Consider the following 16961-nt stretch of genomic DNA (forward strand, 5'->3'; position numbering starts at 1 on the left):
GAGAGAGAGAGAGAGAGAGAGAGAGAGAGAGAGAGAGAGAGAAATGCAGGACTAACTGTGACACACCCACTCCAACAAAGCCACACTTTCTCCAACAAGACCACACCTCCTAATCCTTCCCAAACAGTTCCACAAACTGCAGACACAGCATTCAAACATATTGGGGACCAAAAGTCATTCAAACTACCTCATTGAGGTTTTGTGTGTGTGTGTGTGTGTGTGTGTGTGTGTGTGTGTGGTCTAGTAACTCTAGATACTGACCTTCTGTCAGATATTTAATAGGTAAAGTTTTTGACCACTCCTTAGGATGCCTCTTCACTCAAATGATAGGGTCCTTGCTTTACACAAGCTTTTTAAAGGTTTCATGAGGTTCTGTTTATCAATCACTGGTTTTAATCCCCATGCTATTTGCATTCTGTTTGGAAAGACCTCTTTCCTGTGCCAACGAATTCAAATGTATTCTCTGATTTTTCTTCTGTTACAGCTAGGGTATCAGGTCTCATGTTGAGGTCCTTGATTTGTCTGGAATGAGTTCTGTGTGGGGTGAAAGGTATGAATCTAGTTTTATTCTTCTACAGGCACTTGTCCAGTTTGACCAGCACCATTTGCTGGAGAAATCTATCTTGTTTCCAGTGTAATTTTAGCTTCTTTGTCTGAAAACATCAGGTGTCGACAGGTGTATGGGCCTATCTTTGGGTTTTCAACTCTATTACATGTCTATTTTGTTGGTGTTGGTGGTGGTGGTTTTTGATTGTTTGTTTGTTTGGTTGGTTGGTTTTGGTTTTTTGAGACAGGGTTTCTCTGTATAGCCCTGGCTGTCCTGGAACTCATTTTGTAGNCCAGGCTGGCCTCAAACTCAGAAACCCACCTGCCTCTGCCTTCCGAGTGCTGGAATTAAAGGTGTGTACCACCACACCTGGCACATGTCTATTTTTATAACAATATTATGGTGTTTTTTAATTAGTCTAGCTCTGTAATACAACAAAATCAGGAATAAGGATACCTCCAGGAGTTGTTTTGTTGTTCAGGATTACCTATCTTGTTTGTGTGTGTGTGTTTCTGTACATATTTTAATATTAGTTTTTCTGTGAAGAACTAATTGGATTTTGACAGTGTCTAGAGACTAATTTTGGTAGGATGGCCATTTTCACCATACTGATCCAACCAATACATGAGCATGGGAAAGTACCCAATCTTCTGATGCCTTCCTAAATAAATAAATAAATAAATAAGTTATGATATGTGTGTCTCACTTCCTTAGAGTTATTCCAAGACATTTTTGAGACAATCATGAAAGGCATTGTTTCCCTGATGTCTTTCTGGGTGTGTTGTTGCTAGTAGTTTCCTCTGAGATGAAAACATTCCAGTTTGGAGGGAACTTCTTGAGATGAGATGTTTACAGGGGCGGAAACAACAACTTGTTCTAGGGGAAGTGAAATCCTGCAGGGCCGCTCATTAAGATGGAAATAGCCTGTCCCTTGAGGCCATTACAAGTGTGGCTGCTGTGTCCCATGTGCGTCAGTAGGTGGCAGAGAGGAGAGAGGCTGTGTCTAGTATGGTGTACAGGGAGCTAGCCTGTGACGACCACAGGTCCAGCATTGCACAGGCCTGGATGGGCTTCCAAAAGAGTGAGTTGGGGGCTTCCAGAAGAGTGAGCTGGGGACTAAAGAACCCCACCTGGGACCATGGACCCTCAGCTGGAATTAGCCCAAGACTGACTGTCTCCGAATGGGGCCATAGTCAGGCCCAGGGGAGGAGCTAGCCCAACACAACCACCCAGACAGGGAACTAGCCTGAGATGACCACCAGTCTGGCACTTCGCATGCCTGTGGGGCACAGACCATGCCCGAGATGCTGCCTGCATGGTGCCAAAAATGCACAGGTGGCGCATAGAATTCCAGAGAAGAAAAGGTGACAACGAGGACCATGGTGGGGTCCTGGCTTGTGCTGCCACTGGAGGCCACATCTGGGTCCGTGACCCTGCAGCAGCGGGAGTCTGTCACCACCAAAGGCCACACAGATATCCCTGGTCTGGGCTGCCGTTAGGGGACATGTTGACGTCGGAGGGTTGTGCAGAACTGGCCCCATCCATCTCCTGGGCATCATGGGAGAGCTGGTCCCTGGGGGCATGAGATCAGGAGAGCTGGCTTCACCAGTAGCCAGCTGCAGTTCATGAATGACGGGCCCCATCCCATTGCCCAGGAAACACAGTTGAGCCAGGCCGCCGCTACTCATCTCCCTACAGTGACATAGGCAAGGGATTTCTGCCTACTCGTCCCTTGCCACCTGCACATTAGAGAGACCTAGGGGTCATGTGATCAGGAGAGCTGTCCCTGTCCTTCACCAGCTCTAACGCTCAGGAGAGCAGTGGGCCCTGCACCTTGCCTGAGCAGCTAGGTAGAGCTGACCCTGATGGTGGGGGCCAGGGGGCAGGAATAGAGGAGAGCTGGCCTTGTCTGCTGTGCTGTGACACTGGTGAGGAAGGGATGCCTTCCCCTAACCTTGCCCCTTGCCACCGATGGCAGCCAGAAGGTCTGGACCTGAGGTCGTCAGAACAGGAGAGTGGGCCCTGATTGCTGGAATAACGTTTCTTGTGTACCGTGTAAAGATTAGCTCTGTATTATACATATGCTGATTTTTAAACTGGCAGAGATTTAATTACAGGTGGGGTTTTGGTATTGTTAAGCAGCTCCTGCTGTAGTATACTGTAAGCGAAGGAGAATAAGGTTGGACTTCCTGAGAGGGGAAGGGGGAGGGGAGGGGAGGCGGAGGGAGAGGGAGACTCTGTGAAGGAGTCGGGCAGCAGAGATTCAGCCAGCCAGACATGGAGGAAGAAGCAGGCTGGGAAGGAAGGAGAGGTAACTAACCAGTCTTGCGGCAGAACTTGGGTAAGTATAAACCGAATATTCAAGTTCCGAGTTAGTGGGAAATAATGCCTTGTAATAAGGCCAAAGGGTTATAAATAAATATAGTCTCCATGTCATTTTTTGAAAACTGGGGTGGCCCACAGTTACACCTTGGCATGGGCTCTAATTGAGCCAGTCTGAGCCAGTCCCAAGGGTATGATAGCAGGAGAGCTGACTCTGCCATTTGCTGGTAGTGTCATTGGACGGGTCAGCCAGGACAGGGCAGGAGAGCTCACCCCAAGGGTATGGGAAGGTCGGCAGCATGATCAGCTCAGGTGCCTCTCGGGCTCAGCTCCAGGGCTTTGAATTCGCCCAATCCGACATCTACACCATCAATGAACTGCTGGAGTTCATGAATGGGCTGGTCCTACAGATCCAAAACTACAGGCTCTCCATGACAGAGGGCAACAACAGGACTTACAAGAGGAGTCCCAGTGAAGTTCCAGTTTTGGTAGTGTAGCAGAAGCCAAAAAAGCCTTATTCCAGACCAATGACTTATTTCAATGAACATTTGCAAGCAAAGTGTGGACAAAAGGGTATACTGTGGGACACACTGTGACATAGTACAGCTTCCATGAGATTTTATTTTTCTCGGTTGATGGGGAGGTTGCAGGGGTGAAGGGCGAATATGAGGAGAGTGAGAGATGAGGGATTGGGGTGCGTTATGTAAAATTCACAACGAACCAGTAAAAAGTTGAAAAAAAAAGATGGGAAATAAACAGTTGAAAATGCCTTCACAAAGGTGAGGTATCAGACACTTCCTCAGAAGCCACATGTAATTTCTATTTATAAGTAAATATCTGGAGAAGAATAATACATTTATAATTTCCATTAATATTTTACAATTATTTTTTCAGCTATATCTCTTGTTAAAGATACATGTAATTGGTGTGAAGCTGGAGACTCGTCTACGCAATAATAAATTGATGCTATAGACTCCAGATTCCTACTTCTTTAAGGAAATGTTCACCATTAAATCCTTCGTTGCAGGTGACAGCTGCAGGTGACAAACATTAAGCGATTCCAGTGTTACATATTTGCTATAAACATCATTACGAAACTGATGGAACTTGATCCTGTTTCCAAACAAATATTAATCACGGAGATGGCCAAGAGCTTTTATCCATATTAATCTTAAAGGAGTACTGTAACTTGAGACTGGACTTCTGGAGGAGATGAGCTAGCCTGATACGTTAAGCTTCCAGAGCAGACTGCTCCCAGTTCATTTGATGGTAATATTAAAGACTACCACCTGTGCTCAAGAGTAAACACTCACCCTTCTATCCCTGTCCCCACAAGTTAGGGACCTGGCGCTTCAAAGCCCAACATTTCTCATAAAAATACGTGGCATTCCTCTTGCGTCTTCCATCTCTCTCTCTTACGTATTCCTGTTCACATGAAAGAATCCCCACTTTACTCAGCATAGCAATTTGCCCTGGAGAACACTGCATTTCCAAGGGTTTTTGTTTGTTTAAACATAGAGCTAATAATAGAACAACTTTATCAAAACTGATTTTTCGGGGTGTCGGGGGGGACAGTGGTGGCAGAGTTGAGGAGATTGGTGCTTTGGGGAGTTATTTAAAATGTGGTACTTGGCATGAAGATGTGTTTTGCTGCCTGAGACATCCCACCTCCGTGCGCCTGTGAACATGGCGCACAGCTGGAGCCACAGAAAATGTGCTTCTATCACGACCTTTCTGCGGGAAGCAAGACGATGAAGGGTCAGACGACAGACCCTTGGGACACTGAAGACATCCAGTTAACAGCGTCAGCGCCGACCCGCCTGTCTCCTGTGTTTCTGGCAGCTGAATGAGAGACAACTCTCCTCTTATAGGCCATTTTACCAGTTCGTTACATTGACGCTGTAATGTGAGTGGAAACGGAGAAGGCGTCCTGTTCCGCTGGCCTGACTGACGCATGGCAGAAGTGAAACGTGATTTTGAAACATGTCTGTAGTGTGGGAACAAAGTGGTGGGTTTCAGGCCAGAACGTACTCCACTGCACGGTATCCTTAGAGTTTTAACTGTGCACTACCCTAAGCAGAGCAAAATGTAGAATGGAACTTACATGCCTTCTACCTGTAAACCTAATCTGGTTTGTAGGAGGCTAAGCAAGAAGAACTGTCATGAGTATAAGGAATGAGTTCCAAGTCAGCCTGAGCTACAGCGTGATAAGAAAAATATCAAATAAGAAAGCAACAACACGGGGCTGACGAGATGGCTCAGCCGGTAACCGAAGTTCCTGAGTTCAAATCTCAGCAACCACATGGTGGCTCACAACCATCCATAATGGGATCTGACGCCCTCTTCTGATGTGTCTGAAGTCAGCTACTGTGGACTTATGTATAATAATAAATAAATCTTTGGGCTGGATCGAACAGGGACTGAGCGGGGCGGAACTGGGGTGAGCGGATTGAGCAGAGGTCCTAAAATTCAGTTCCCAACAATCACATGAAGGTTCACAACCATCTGTACAGCTACAGTGAATTTATAGGGAGGTATGTTGGGAATTGCCTTCTCTGTATGTATGTATGTGTGTGTATGTATTTGTGTGTATGGACATAATTTTATCTTTCATGGGTGTGGATGTTTTTCTTCTGCAATGTGTTATGAAGTGTGGCTTACTTACCCCCAAATGGACCAGTAGCTAGTGGGTCATAGTCATCTCTAAATTTTTTTCTTTCTTTCTTTCTTTTTTTTTAAAGATTTACTTATTATTATACTTAAGTACACTGTAGTTGACTTCAGACATACCAGAAGAGGGTGTCAGATCTCATTAAAGGTGGGTGTGAGCCACTATGTGGTTGCTAGGATTTGAACTCCGGACCTTCGGAAGAGTAGTCAGTGCTCTTACCCGCTAAGCCATCTCGCCAGCCCCCTCTAAATTTTTTTAAAAGATTTATTTATTAGGTATAGAGTGTTCTGCCTGCATATATGCCTACACACAAGAGACCATCAGATCCCAGTATAGATGGTTGTGAGCCGCCATGTGGCTGCTGGGAATTGAACTCAGGACCTCTGAAAGATGCTCTTTACCTCTGAGCCATCTCTCCAGCCCCATCTTTAAATTTTTGAAAACAGTTAACTACTCAGTTTTATCACTAGCACTCAAAAATATGTGGCTGCCTCATATCAGCCTGTGTTCCTTATTATAGACAAATAAAAAATGCAAAGGAAATTCTGGCTTAAATTTCAGATCCTAAGTCCACATTTCCTGCCATCTGTGGGCCCCTACTCTGATTCAACCTGACACTCAGTCACCATATACTAGTAAGTTCAGGTGAACTACACACACACACACACACACACACACACACACACACACACACACACACACATACAGGGAGGAGAAGGAGGGGGTGGAGAGAGAGAGAAGGTAAAGAAAAAAACAACAGTTATGGGCACATATATGTGTGTTGGTGCGTATGTAGGTCAGAGGACAACTCTCCTGCCACCATATGAGGTCTGGTGATGGAACTCAGACCACGAGACTCGGCAACAAGTTACCCAGTACGCCACCCCGTAACACCCTCCCCCGAACTGACTTACATAGCCTGCGGTTTCAGAACTAAACTGGCAGAAGCTTACATAGATCTATGCTAGCTGCTACAACAGAAGCCAGTCATACAAAAATACATGGCAGCACATGACTCGACCAGTACTCAGGGGGTATGGTAGGGATAGTGTGGCTCCAAGACCAGCCTGGGGTACACAGCAAGACTCTGTGTCCAAATAAATACATACAAGAATCCTCTGAGCTAATCCTCTGATTAAAACATCGGAATATTTATTGATTAAATTATGCCCACACATTAGCTGAAAATGAATGTCCCGGTGAACGTCGTGGCAGACACACCCGTAATCAAGCACGGGAGAGGCTGAAGCAGGGTCTCTAAGTTCCGGGCAGCTAGGGCTACTTAAGAAGAGCGTGTCAAAGAAACGAAGCACCCATAGTAAGAATGTAGGGGTATGATTGGGCTAATACGAACCTCACCTGTAAACGTGGAATAACAAGGTAGAAACAGTATTTGAATGTAGATTTTTTGTCAACAGGAAGTTTTTTTTCCAGTCGGATGGGGATACAGATTTCTGTGTACTAATACTTCACAGATCGTCAAAGAAGCAGTCCAGATCTCTTCGAAATGTTGAATAAAATGGTGTTCCACAAATAAAGGCAGTTATCTCCTATGTCAGCTGTTCCCGGACTTTACAACTAAATGAGTTGCTGTGCGAAGGTAACAGATCAGTCCCTAGAACATGCGTATTAACCAGTCATGCTCTCGCTCCGGACAGAGCCAGACCGAGTCTCGGGCTTCCCGCGTCTCTTAGGATCTTTGAGTTGGGCATTCTTTAGCCGCTGAGCACAAGAAGACTTGAAATCCGTTTCGGTATTTTTTGCTCACTGCTCCAGTGCACTGACTCTGAAAGAGCTACCTACCCAGATTCACACTTGGTTAATAAAAAGGAAAAACAAAAAGGTAGGTTGGTCCCAGGGGTGCAGACTTTAAGTCCCCCTTCCCATTTTTAAAGCATTGCATGTATATCATCATAGGGCCTTACACGTTTCTATCCGTGGGCATCCCTAACTCCTAGGTTACTGTTTAAAATTCAAATTTCAGATTATTCTCTTCATTACCAGGGATGTCAGATTTGGACAGTGGTGGGAGAAGGGGGAGCCCAATAACAGACCTGAAGTTCAGTGTCAGGAGGAGCCTTCCAGTCACCACAGCGTTCCATCAGATCTTTCTGTTCTTTTGCTTCTGTGAGAACAGCATTTGCCCTTTATATCCCTGTCTCAATTACTTTGACTTGGAGCTAATGTGGCATCGAGATTGTTTTGGAAAAAAAAGCAATTCAGTAGTTCATTTTACACAAACAACAGAGCCCTCCCCCCCCAAAAAAAAAATCCCTTTAAATAAGAGTGCATATTACATGTGACTTAACTTCTAATTTTGTTTGATTTGTCAAAATGAGGATGCTTCATTGTTTGCCAGATTTCAAAGGAAACAAAAACTTTCCCCATGTGACCGTGACCAAGCAGTACAATAAAGTCTGAGCCAGGATTTGTACATTTGCTACTGCAAATCAGTAATAACATGCATGTCATCTTTTTACGTTTTTTTTAAGTTATATATCTAAACTTACAATTTTTACTATTAAAAATATTAATTACAAAAACTGTCTATAGTTTTGTTTGTTTGTTGTTTTTTAGACAAGGTTTCTCTATGTAACAGCCCTGGCTGTCTTGGAATTCCCTGTGTAGACTAGGCTGGCCTCGAACTCACAGAGACCCTCCCTGCCTCTGCCTTCCGAGTGCCAAGATTAAAGGTGTGGACCACGACTGCAGTTTTCTGTATAAGGTTCTTTTCACATTCCTAAACAGAACCCACTGCGATGTCCTAGCTTGTGAGGTCAAAACTCAACACAGTTCACTTTGGTAAATATATCCCAGAAGGATTGGTAGTCCACAAAAGATCAATAAAATGATCAGCTTCCAAAAAATAAAAAGGGCTTATTTCCTGGAACAAAAAGGTTACAAATACTTGCCGACACACAGAAAAACTGATGCTCTTGAATCAGCAAGCTCTCCCTTGCTCCCTGTTAGAGTCCTTGCTGTGTCTGAGCCTGCACCCCACGCCAGGGCGTGCTGTGCAAAGTCACCAGGAGAGTGGAGTCTTGCAGACACAATTATCGCGTCAGGTCAGCATGAGAATTCAGGTTCAGCTTCTCTCTCCCCTTTTCTTATGCCGGAATGCTAACGTCTCTGTTACTAGGCGCTGGGGTGCTTTGTGAAGACTGTTGTTTAAACCAACACCCAATTGCCAGATTAGAAAATTATCAGTCTAGAGAATCTTTGAAAGTTGAAGAGTGATGCAGTTGAGATGGTTTTGTCTCAAGCAGTTTTTCTTGTTGAAAACGCTGGAGATCAAACTCAAGTCTCCCAGTGTGAGGTCAGCCTCTTCCAGTATGTAAATCCACTTAATTCACCAGCTTTAAGGTTTGGGGGGCAGCAAACAAAGACTATTTTATGACTGTGTGTCGGGAGTCTCTCTGTATACAGCATCCCCTGAAAAACCTTAAGTGTCCCAAGTATCTGCTAGCATTTTAAAACCTCCACATAAAGGGGGCTAATCAGGCTCGGTAAGAGGTAGGCCATCCTCATAGCTGTTCCAGAGAACTTTCTGACATGATTTGCTGAACAGTTTGAGACCTACCATATATTCTCAAAAGTCCAGTGATTTCCGGAATCCCTCACAGTTACAGTGGGAACATGGCTCAGTCCACTGCCGCTTGTTCCAGCGTACCCTCTCTCAGGGGACCTAGGGTAGCTAATCTGTGCATATGCGACATGCAAGGTGAACATTCTTTAGTCAAGTTCAAAGGTATTTGGGGAAACAAACAGAACTTGTAGCTACTTTTGATTATAAAGGACCCGCTCTCTGCCAGAGGCAAACGTGTGTTCAACTTCAGTGCAGGGCTTCTCATTTTTGAGCACCTTGTACTTAATGGTTCTCAGTGGCAGTGCAAATGTCCTAAGAGACAGTCCTTTGCTCTTCCACACTCCCTGCTTCCCTTCAAGTCCCAGGTGGGTTCCAGTTTTCCTTATTTTATCTTATTTTATTTTATTGAGTGTATGGTGGAAAATGGGTCAAAAGGGAGGGGGAGGGAGGGAGGGAGGGAGAGAGGTCTGTCTTTCCCATGCTGGGATGATCCGTGCCTTGGGAACGAAGGCAGCCAAACGGTTTAGTGTGTAGTTAGTTGTGGTGCTTTATCCAAAAGAGTTTGGTTCTGGCCTCCCATTTTATTCTCAAAGGGCAGTCTGGGAACCGGCTCGACATCCAAACTCTGGTTCACTAGCGCATCTTCCTTGCATCTTTCAGACAATGCTTCCCAATGCAATACCGAACTCCTCCTCCGTGATTGTTCCCCACGGTGGTGCGTGCGTGCTTGCGTGCGTGGGTTATGAAAAACAGAAGGCAGGAGGAACTGGCCAACCTGACCTCCTTATCGTGCTAGACTATGCAGGGCTCGGACCGGGACCTGGCACTCTCCATGCATCTGATGGCTGGCTGGCTGACCGTTGGGAAGACTGCCTGGGCAGCCTCCAGTTTTCCTTAAACACAAATAAACCAGCAAAACAAACAAACAAACAAAAAAAAAACGACAAACGCAAACATGGCCTTAAAAAGACCATCTATTAGCTGTTCTTTTGAGTTTGCTGTACATCCCAATCCATTAGCTCTAGACGTTGCTTCCTAGTCACCGAGGGAAAGTTCCCATACCAGGATGGTTTCAACACCACCTTCTGCTTCGTCGCTTATGTTCTCCAAATCACCGCCCACAGAGAGCTGCTGGGACATAAGCCTGCTGGCTTCGATCCCCTCGGGCACTGTCTTTGATACAGGAGAGACCCTCATTCAATTTCTCCATCTTACAACGGGATCAAAAGTGACCTGGAAGTGGATCCGTGGGAAAAAACTGTTTGCTTTGCAAGCATGAAAACCTGAAATTGAATCCAAGGACCGGGGCATGGCAGGGTCTGTCTGTAATCCCAATGTTCCTATGTGCGATGGAAGGCAGAAACCATCATCTTGGGAAACTTGCCAGCCAGCCAGCCAGCCAGGCAAATGCAGCCGTGAACAAAAGACCTTGTTCTCCATGAAGGGAGGATGAGGCGTGGCACGTAAGGTCGTCCTGTGAACACTATGGATGCACCACGACACATGGCATGTTCAGGTGTGTGTGAACATTTACACATATACACACACACAAACTTAACACTGGGTATTAGGCTACCCAGCTGTGAGGCCTAGGAATCAATGCCTGGCACACGGTATTCCTAAAGGTGCAATGGTGACACTCAACAGCGATCTAATTGCACGTAAGGCCCACTCAGCCAGAAGTCCTGTCTGGTACTGGAATCCTAGTCAACTGCCTGGGCTCTGGGCATTTGGGGGCTGTAGAGAATTTACTAGTGAGACTTTGTTAAGTCAGAGTAACTCCTAACTGCATTCTACATTACGTATTCTTATTCCCACAGGTTAGGGTTTAACTCCCTCAACAAAGAAGCTCTGCTCTACAGCAGATGGAGACGGTCACAGAAAAGTACAATGGGTCACAAGGCAGAGAACGGCCGACTGGAGCGTGTCCAGCCCCAGTGGATACCTCACAACCCAGTCCCTGCACCTAGGGCTCAGGGAACAGTATGAATGAAGAGGCAGATTCTAAGAGCCAAAGGGCCGAAATGAGAGAGGGCTCATTTATATCTCAACAATATGCATGCCTAACCAAGCCTGGACCAAAGGACACAACAGACTTGCTAAAGTGGAAGCGAAAAGTCCCACCAGGTCTTACGTTAACTGTAAGAAAATAAGGGATTCTGACAAAGGGAGAGATAGGTCTTCCCAGGGATGAGCCCCCAACTGGATATAAAATGCCAAGTGATTAGCCTTGTAATCATATGCATACAGGCAATACTAGACACGGGCAGAATGTGTTTACGTATAGACGTGACAATAAGTGTTACATAACAACTGGCCATGAAGTTGAGAAGGGTGAAGGACCGGGGGACAAGTTGAAGGAAAGGGGAGACATGATGTAATTCAGTTTAAGATTAAAAATGGCTCCCAAATCAAAGTAGGCTCATGCCCTTCCCAAAGCCTAAGCCAAAGCGGAGGCCTTGGGAGCCAAGGCAGTGCTGAAAGCCAGCCACAGCCACACAAGAGGATCCAATCCAGAGGTAACCTAAAAAACCTCAACGGGTACACCCAGGACAAACAAGCAAACTCCCAACCACCGAGCCTTCCGAGAAGATAGAGGACAATGCCATGCTCTTGTTCAATGTCAAGGCCAGCAAGCACCAGATCAAACAGGCTGTGAAAGAAACTCTACGACATTGATGTGGCCAAAGTCCATACCCCGTGAGGGCTGACGGGAAGAAGGCATAGGTTCGCTTGGCTCCCGATTATGATGCTCTGGATGCTGCCACAAAGACTGGGGATCACCTAAACTGAGACCAGATGGCTAACTCTAAATACACACTTTTTCTTCACCATATAAATAAATAATAATAAGGGTTAGAAAACCCAAGTTTCTAACAGGCACTCTAGCTGTTGATAGAAGTTACAGGATAGCTGTAGTGTTGGGAGAGGCAGAGGCAGGCAGATTGCTGAGTTCCAGGTTAGCCAGAGGGCTACACAATGAGACCCTGTCTCCAAAGCAAACAAGTATTTCAACTTACTGTCATTAGCTCCTCTGGTAATATGGGAAGGACGGAGAGGGCACACTTCTGCTGGATTCTAACACTCAACTTGGAAGAATTCAACTACAAGCCTTTTTTCACTTCCCCACCCTAATTGTGGCACAAACACAATTAAGCTTTTGCTCAAGAGTACCATAGTTGCTTCTCCCTTCGTTATGTTTAGAATGGATTTTCTGTGGAAGTCATTCTTTTTTCTGCTTCACAGATTTACACACTGCAACTTCCTGCTCACTTACTCAATCTGGATCCCTCGGGACCACAGCAAGATGCTGCACCATGCAGCTGCTCTCCAGGCTCTCCATGTACCACGTAGCCTGGGGCAGGCTTCAACTGCTCCTTAGGTTATCTTCTTACATACAGCTTCTCTTATAAAGTGCAAATACAACCTATCCAGTAAGGTTTAAAATCCTTATTCTGCCTCTATCTCCATTCTAACGAAACCCAACAAACCTGCCTACACGCTCCTCTTTAGACACTGCTAGCTGGATTACTACAACCCAATGCCATATTCACGCTCATGTTTGACCTTATCCCTCTGCCCTCTCTCCATCACAAGCTAAGACCACCTAGGCCATCTGCTTCCATTCCTCGGCTTTGTCACAAGGCTACCTATACTTACTCATTGCTGCGTCACCACCAGGACTATGCAACCACTGACTGCTACTAGGACTACCACATGATCAAACAAATGATGCAACACATACTGCCTTCTATGGGAGAAGTTGAAAATATCACTTGATTAGTGTTATGCATGTTCCATTTATCATGTCAGTATTTTATTTCTGATTTTCATTTTCTCTTGCTGAGAATCTGTTTCCTTCCACTCCAACAAGGAGCTTAACATTACTATTTTTCTTTGCTTGTATTTTGAAGCAGCATTCCACTGTTTTCTTACTTTGTATACCAGGCCTGTCTCTGGCTCCCTAGCTGTGGGACTAAAGGCCTGTGCCACCACTGCCTGGCTAATGATACATTTTTAATACATATCTAAATTGTGTTCTCCATCATAATTCTAACATTACAAACTTTATCCCTGGAACAGGTTCCATCTATTACCCCAATTTTTACCTCTTTACCAAGCAGGCATTTTTTCACTATGCATAACTAGGAAAAAACCCCATACACTTAAAGTTCTCTACATTAAAATGACTAGCAACTGATTTTAGGACTCAGTTCTAACTAACTGATCTCCCAAAGACATTTGGCCTAGCCACACACCTTGCTATGAGCTTTCTGGGTCTGTCTCTTCCTTTCCAAGGCTTCCTTTCCTGGTTTACTTTCTTTTGCCCACCAAGTATTGATGTTCCTCAGGCCTGGCTGCTTGGCCACTTTTAATTTTCTACATGGAGATAATTTTCAAATCTCCATCCTTTGTTAAAAATGGCGAATGCCCAAACTTTTACTTGTAGCTGTTCTTAACTCTAACAAAATATATAAAATACTCAAGAAATGAAAGACAGTTTCCTTTCGAAGTTTTTCAACTCCAGAATTATTTCAATTAGGAATACTGTACTTCTTTGCCATAGTAACCTACAGGAGCCTCAAATTCAACACTGATTCTTCTAACCCTACTATATTAGTGTGCCAAATAACAGTGCAAGTAAAATAAATTATCAAAGCCGAAACTCTTATAATTGAATATACACTATTTCTCATTTTTACTTTCTATCAAATCTGTCATGGACATTTTTAGTGCATTACTTTCAAACACTTGGACAGGAAGCCATGCGAGCCTCCAGTTACCAATTCCATCTGGCTTCTACTAAAAGGCAATAATTATAATTTCTTCATTTAAACATTGGAGTTCCCCTGCATCAAGCTACAAATATTTTTCTATGTACACCCTTCCTTTCACAACCATCCACTTATAATAAATGCTTGCTCCAGTCCTACCTGCACCGTTTAAGTGGCATCTTGAATGGAAACAAACCCAATTTTATGCCTTTATCTTCCCTTCCCATAATCCATAACCAAATGGCATAGAATATTCTAGATTACTCAATCCTATCTACATTTCCTCCCAGGCTTTTACTACTGTTCTATTCAGTCAGCATTCTCTCTCCAAAATAACTGAGACAATCATTCAACTACTTCTTAAATTATCCACTGGATTTTTTTTTTTCCTTACTGAAAATTTAAAACTGCTAAACTCTTATTTCTCTGCTTCAACCCCAAATGTCAATTCTTTAATTACTATCAAGTCTGATACAGGCGGATCTGAGACACTATGATGATGTAGCCCTCACCATTCCCGTCGACCCCATCCTTTACCAGCTTTCTACCACTTCCTTAAAAGCCACTCCTAACAGGCCCTTTATAAAAAGGCATGCTCTTCTTTTGGCCTAGAATTAGCTCTGACTTTTCTGACCTAAAAAGCATCTTCTCCTTTTACCTTTTTTCTCAATAACCAGCATCACTCCTTTGAGAGTATTACTCTATATCTCAAGTCTGACCTCCATAAAGAAGGTAAAAAGAAGCAACTCAAAAGTTCAGTAAGAAAACCCAAGTGTTCTAGCAATAAACAATCAATTATGGGGCCCAAAAGCTGCAATTCATGAGGAAGTTGTAGCACAGTAAAAAGCATTCTGAACAAAAGAAACAGTCATTCTAAGGCCTGGAGATATGAAGAACTTGCTGGTTTGAGGATTTAAATGGAACCCAATATAACCACTATATGATAAGCAAAGGAAGCAACAAGACAGGCTTCTAAGTGTACAGGCAGAGCCACAATACTCCAAAAGATACTGTGAAGGTGGAAGTGATACTGCCTGCACGTGCCGCTTAGTGGTGGTGATGGAGACATTCAAGAAAACCAAGGGACGGGACAATGTTCCAGGCAAAAGATGATTGATCGGGGTCATTACATGAACAGAAGTCGAAAGGTTCCTTCCATGGAGGAGGTACACGTGCTTTTGCTTTTCAGGAAGCATCAAATAAATTAGGTTTAAAAACCAAAGTTTAGGGGCTGGTGAGATGGCTCAGTGGGTAAGAGCACCCGACTGCTCTTCCAAAGGTCCGGAGTTCAAATCCCAGCAACCACATGGTGGCTCATAACCATCCATAACAAGATCTGACGCCCTCTTCTGGAGTGTCTGAAGACAGCTACAGTGTACTTACATATAATAAATAAATAAATCTTTAAAAAAAAAAAAAAAAAAAAAAACAAAGTTTAAACTTCTAGATGAGAAACGGTGGGAGAATAGATCAAATCTGAGGTGATAAATGGTGCGGGCGTGTGATGCTTAGCCTTGTAATGAACTGGCATGGTGACGTTTGTTCCTTTTTGTAACTCCTCAGAAAGCACGCCCTGTCTCTGTCATTGTCTCTCTCTGTCTCTGTCTCTGTCTCTCTCTCTCACACACACACACACACACACACACACACACACACACACGGCAGGGGGTGGTGGTGTTCTAGGTGAGTAAATAATGTAGAGTAAATACCAAGTGAGGAATAATGTATAGGAAGCACAAAGTGAAGAAATGGACTGTGGAACCAAATGAGCTTTGATTGGACAAAAATGAGCTCTTATTGGGTATTACTTGCATGAATAGGACACACTATGATTTTTGTTAAAAAGAACCCAGTAAAACATGATGGGAAAATTCTCAGTCTCTGACTTCAGAGTGACCCTCCTAAGGGGATGTCAACTGTGAACTGAAAAACAGGTCACATGAACGAGCAGGAGTGTTGTCTCAAGTTTAGCAGGGGCTTTGACAGGAGGACTGGAGTGTGGTAAAAATACACAAGCCAGTACTCAGTATTACTGAATACAAGGTGATACTCAAATCACTAACAGCCAATACTACAAAAGGATCAATACACTGGAAGGGTAGGCCCTTCGGAATGGTAGCCATCTGTATATGGCTGAGATACTGCACACCTGATCAACTCTGAGAAGGAGGCCCAGGGATCCTTTTAGGTAACAGTGCTGATGGAGCTCAGGGTCTCTCTCCTGCCTGCAAATGAGCAGTCTGCCAACAGTGATGACAGTTCTGCAGCCCTTCAGAGTTCAATACAGCAGCACACACTCTTGACGTTAAAAAGGAAAAATGTTTTCATGACCACCTAAGCCTACCAGATTCTCTCATTTACCAGCACCCTGTTTTCTCCAAGACTTTAAAGTATCTAGCATGCTAATGCACTCTTTCCTTTTCAGGGTGACTGTAGTACAGGAAATCGTAACTGATCCTAACTCGCTATCCATGACCACAAAGGCGGCTTTGCACTAGTGTCTTTCATAAACCTAGTTTCTCTCCCTAATTACATTTACTCTGCTTACATCAATCTTCCTAAACTAGGAAGGTGGCTTCTGGCTCATCTCTCCTTTTCCCAGTCTATTCACGAAACAGTGTCAATTGTCCAAAATGAGCACTTAGTGAGTTGCTCAACTGAACTGCACTCAACGGACACCTTTTCTTTCATTTAAAAAAAAAAAAAGTATCTGTCTAGCTTTCTAAAATGTAACTGATTTTAACCCTGCTGAAAACTTCCCAGAACTGTCATGTTAACTTATGGCAATGATTTACTTTGAGTAAGATTCTGGCCTGTAATATTAAAGATTTAAATAGAGGGAAAACCCCCACTTCTAATGATGATACCTTGGGCAAATTTAGGTTGGAGAAAGAGGGTATTTTAAGAACAGATTGAGAAAAACTTTATTTGAAAACAGTATGTTTTTTTGTCCTTATTTAGTCCCAAGGCATTCCACTTTACCAGTGTGCTGTTTTGTACCTCATCCTTGTCTTACTATATAATTTCATCAGTTGCACCTAAAAATAGTCTCATTAACTG

At 44.1% G+C, this 16961-nt stretch overlaps 1 non-coding gene across 1 annotated transcript; it reads left to right on the plus strand.

Annotated features, from left to right (window-relative positions):
• The first annotated feature begins 1470 nt into the window (after nucleotides 1–1470).
• On the plus strand, nucleotides 1471–1605 carry LOC115062988. Its single transcript, XR_003842879.1, has one exon. It is a non-coding gene; the product is annotated as a small nucleolar RNA SNORA17 (small nucleolar RNA).
• The last annotated feature ends 15356 nt before the right edge of the window (nucleotides 1606–16961 follow it).

This window comes from Mus pahari, chromosome 22, assembly GCF_900095145.1.
Source record: "Mus pahari chromosome 22, PAHARI_EIJ_v1.1, whole genome shotgun sequence".
Lineage (NCBI taxonomy): Eukaryota > Metazoa > Chordata > Mammalia > Rodentia > Muridae > Mus > Mus pahari.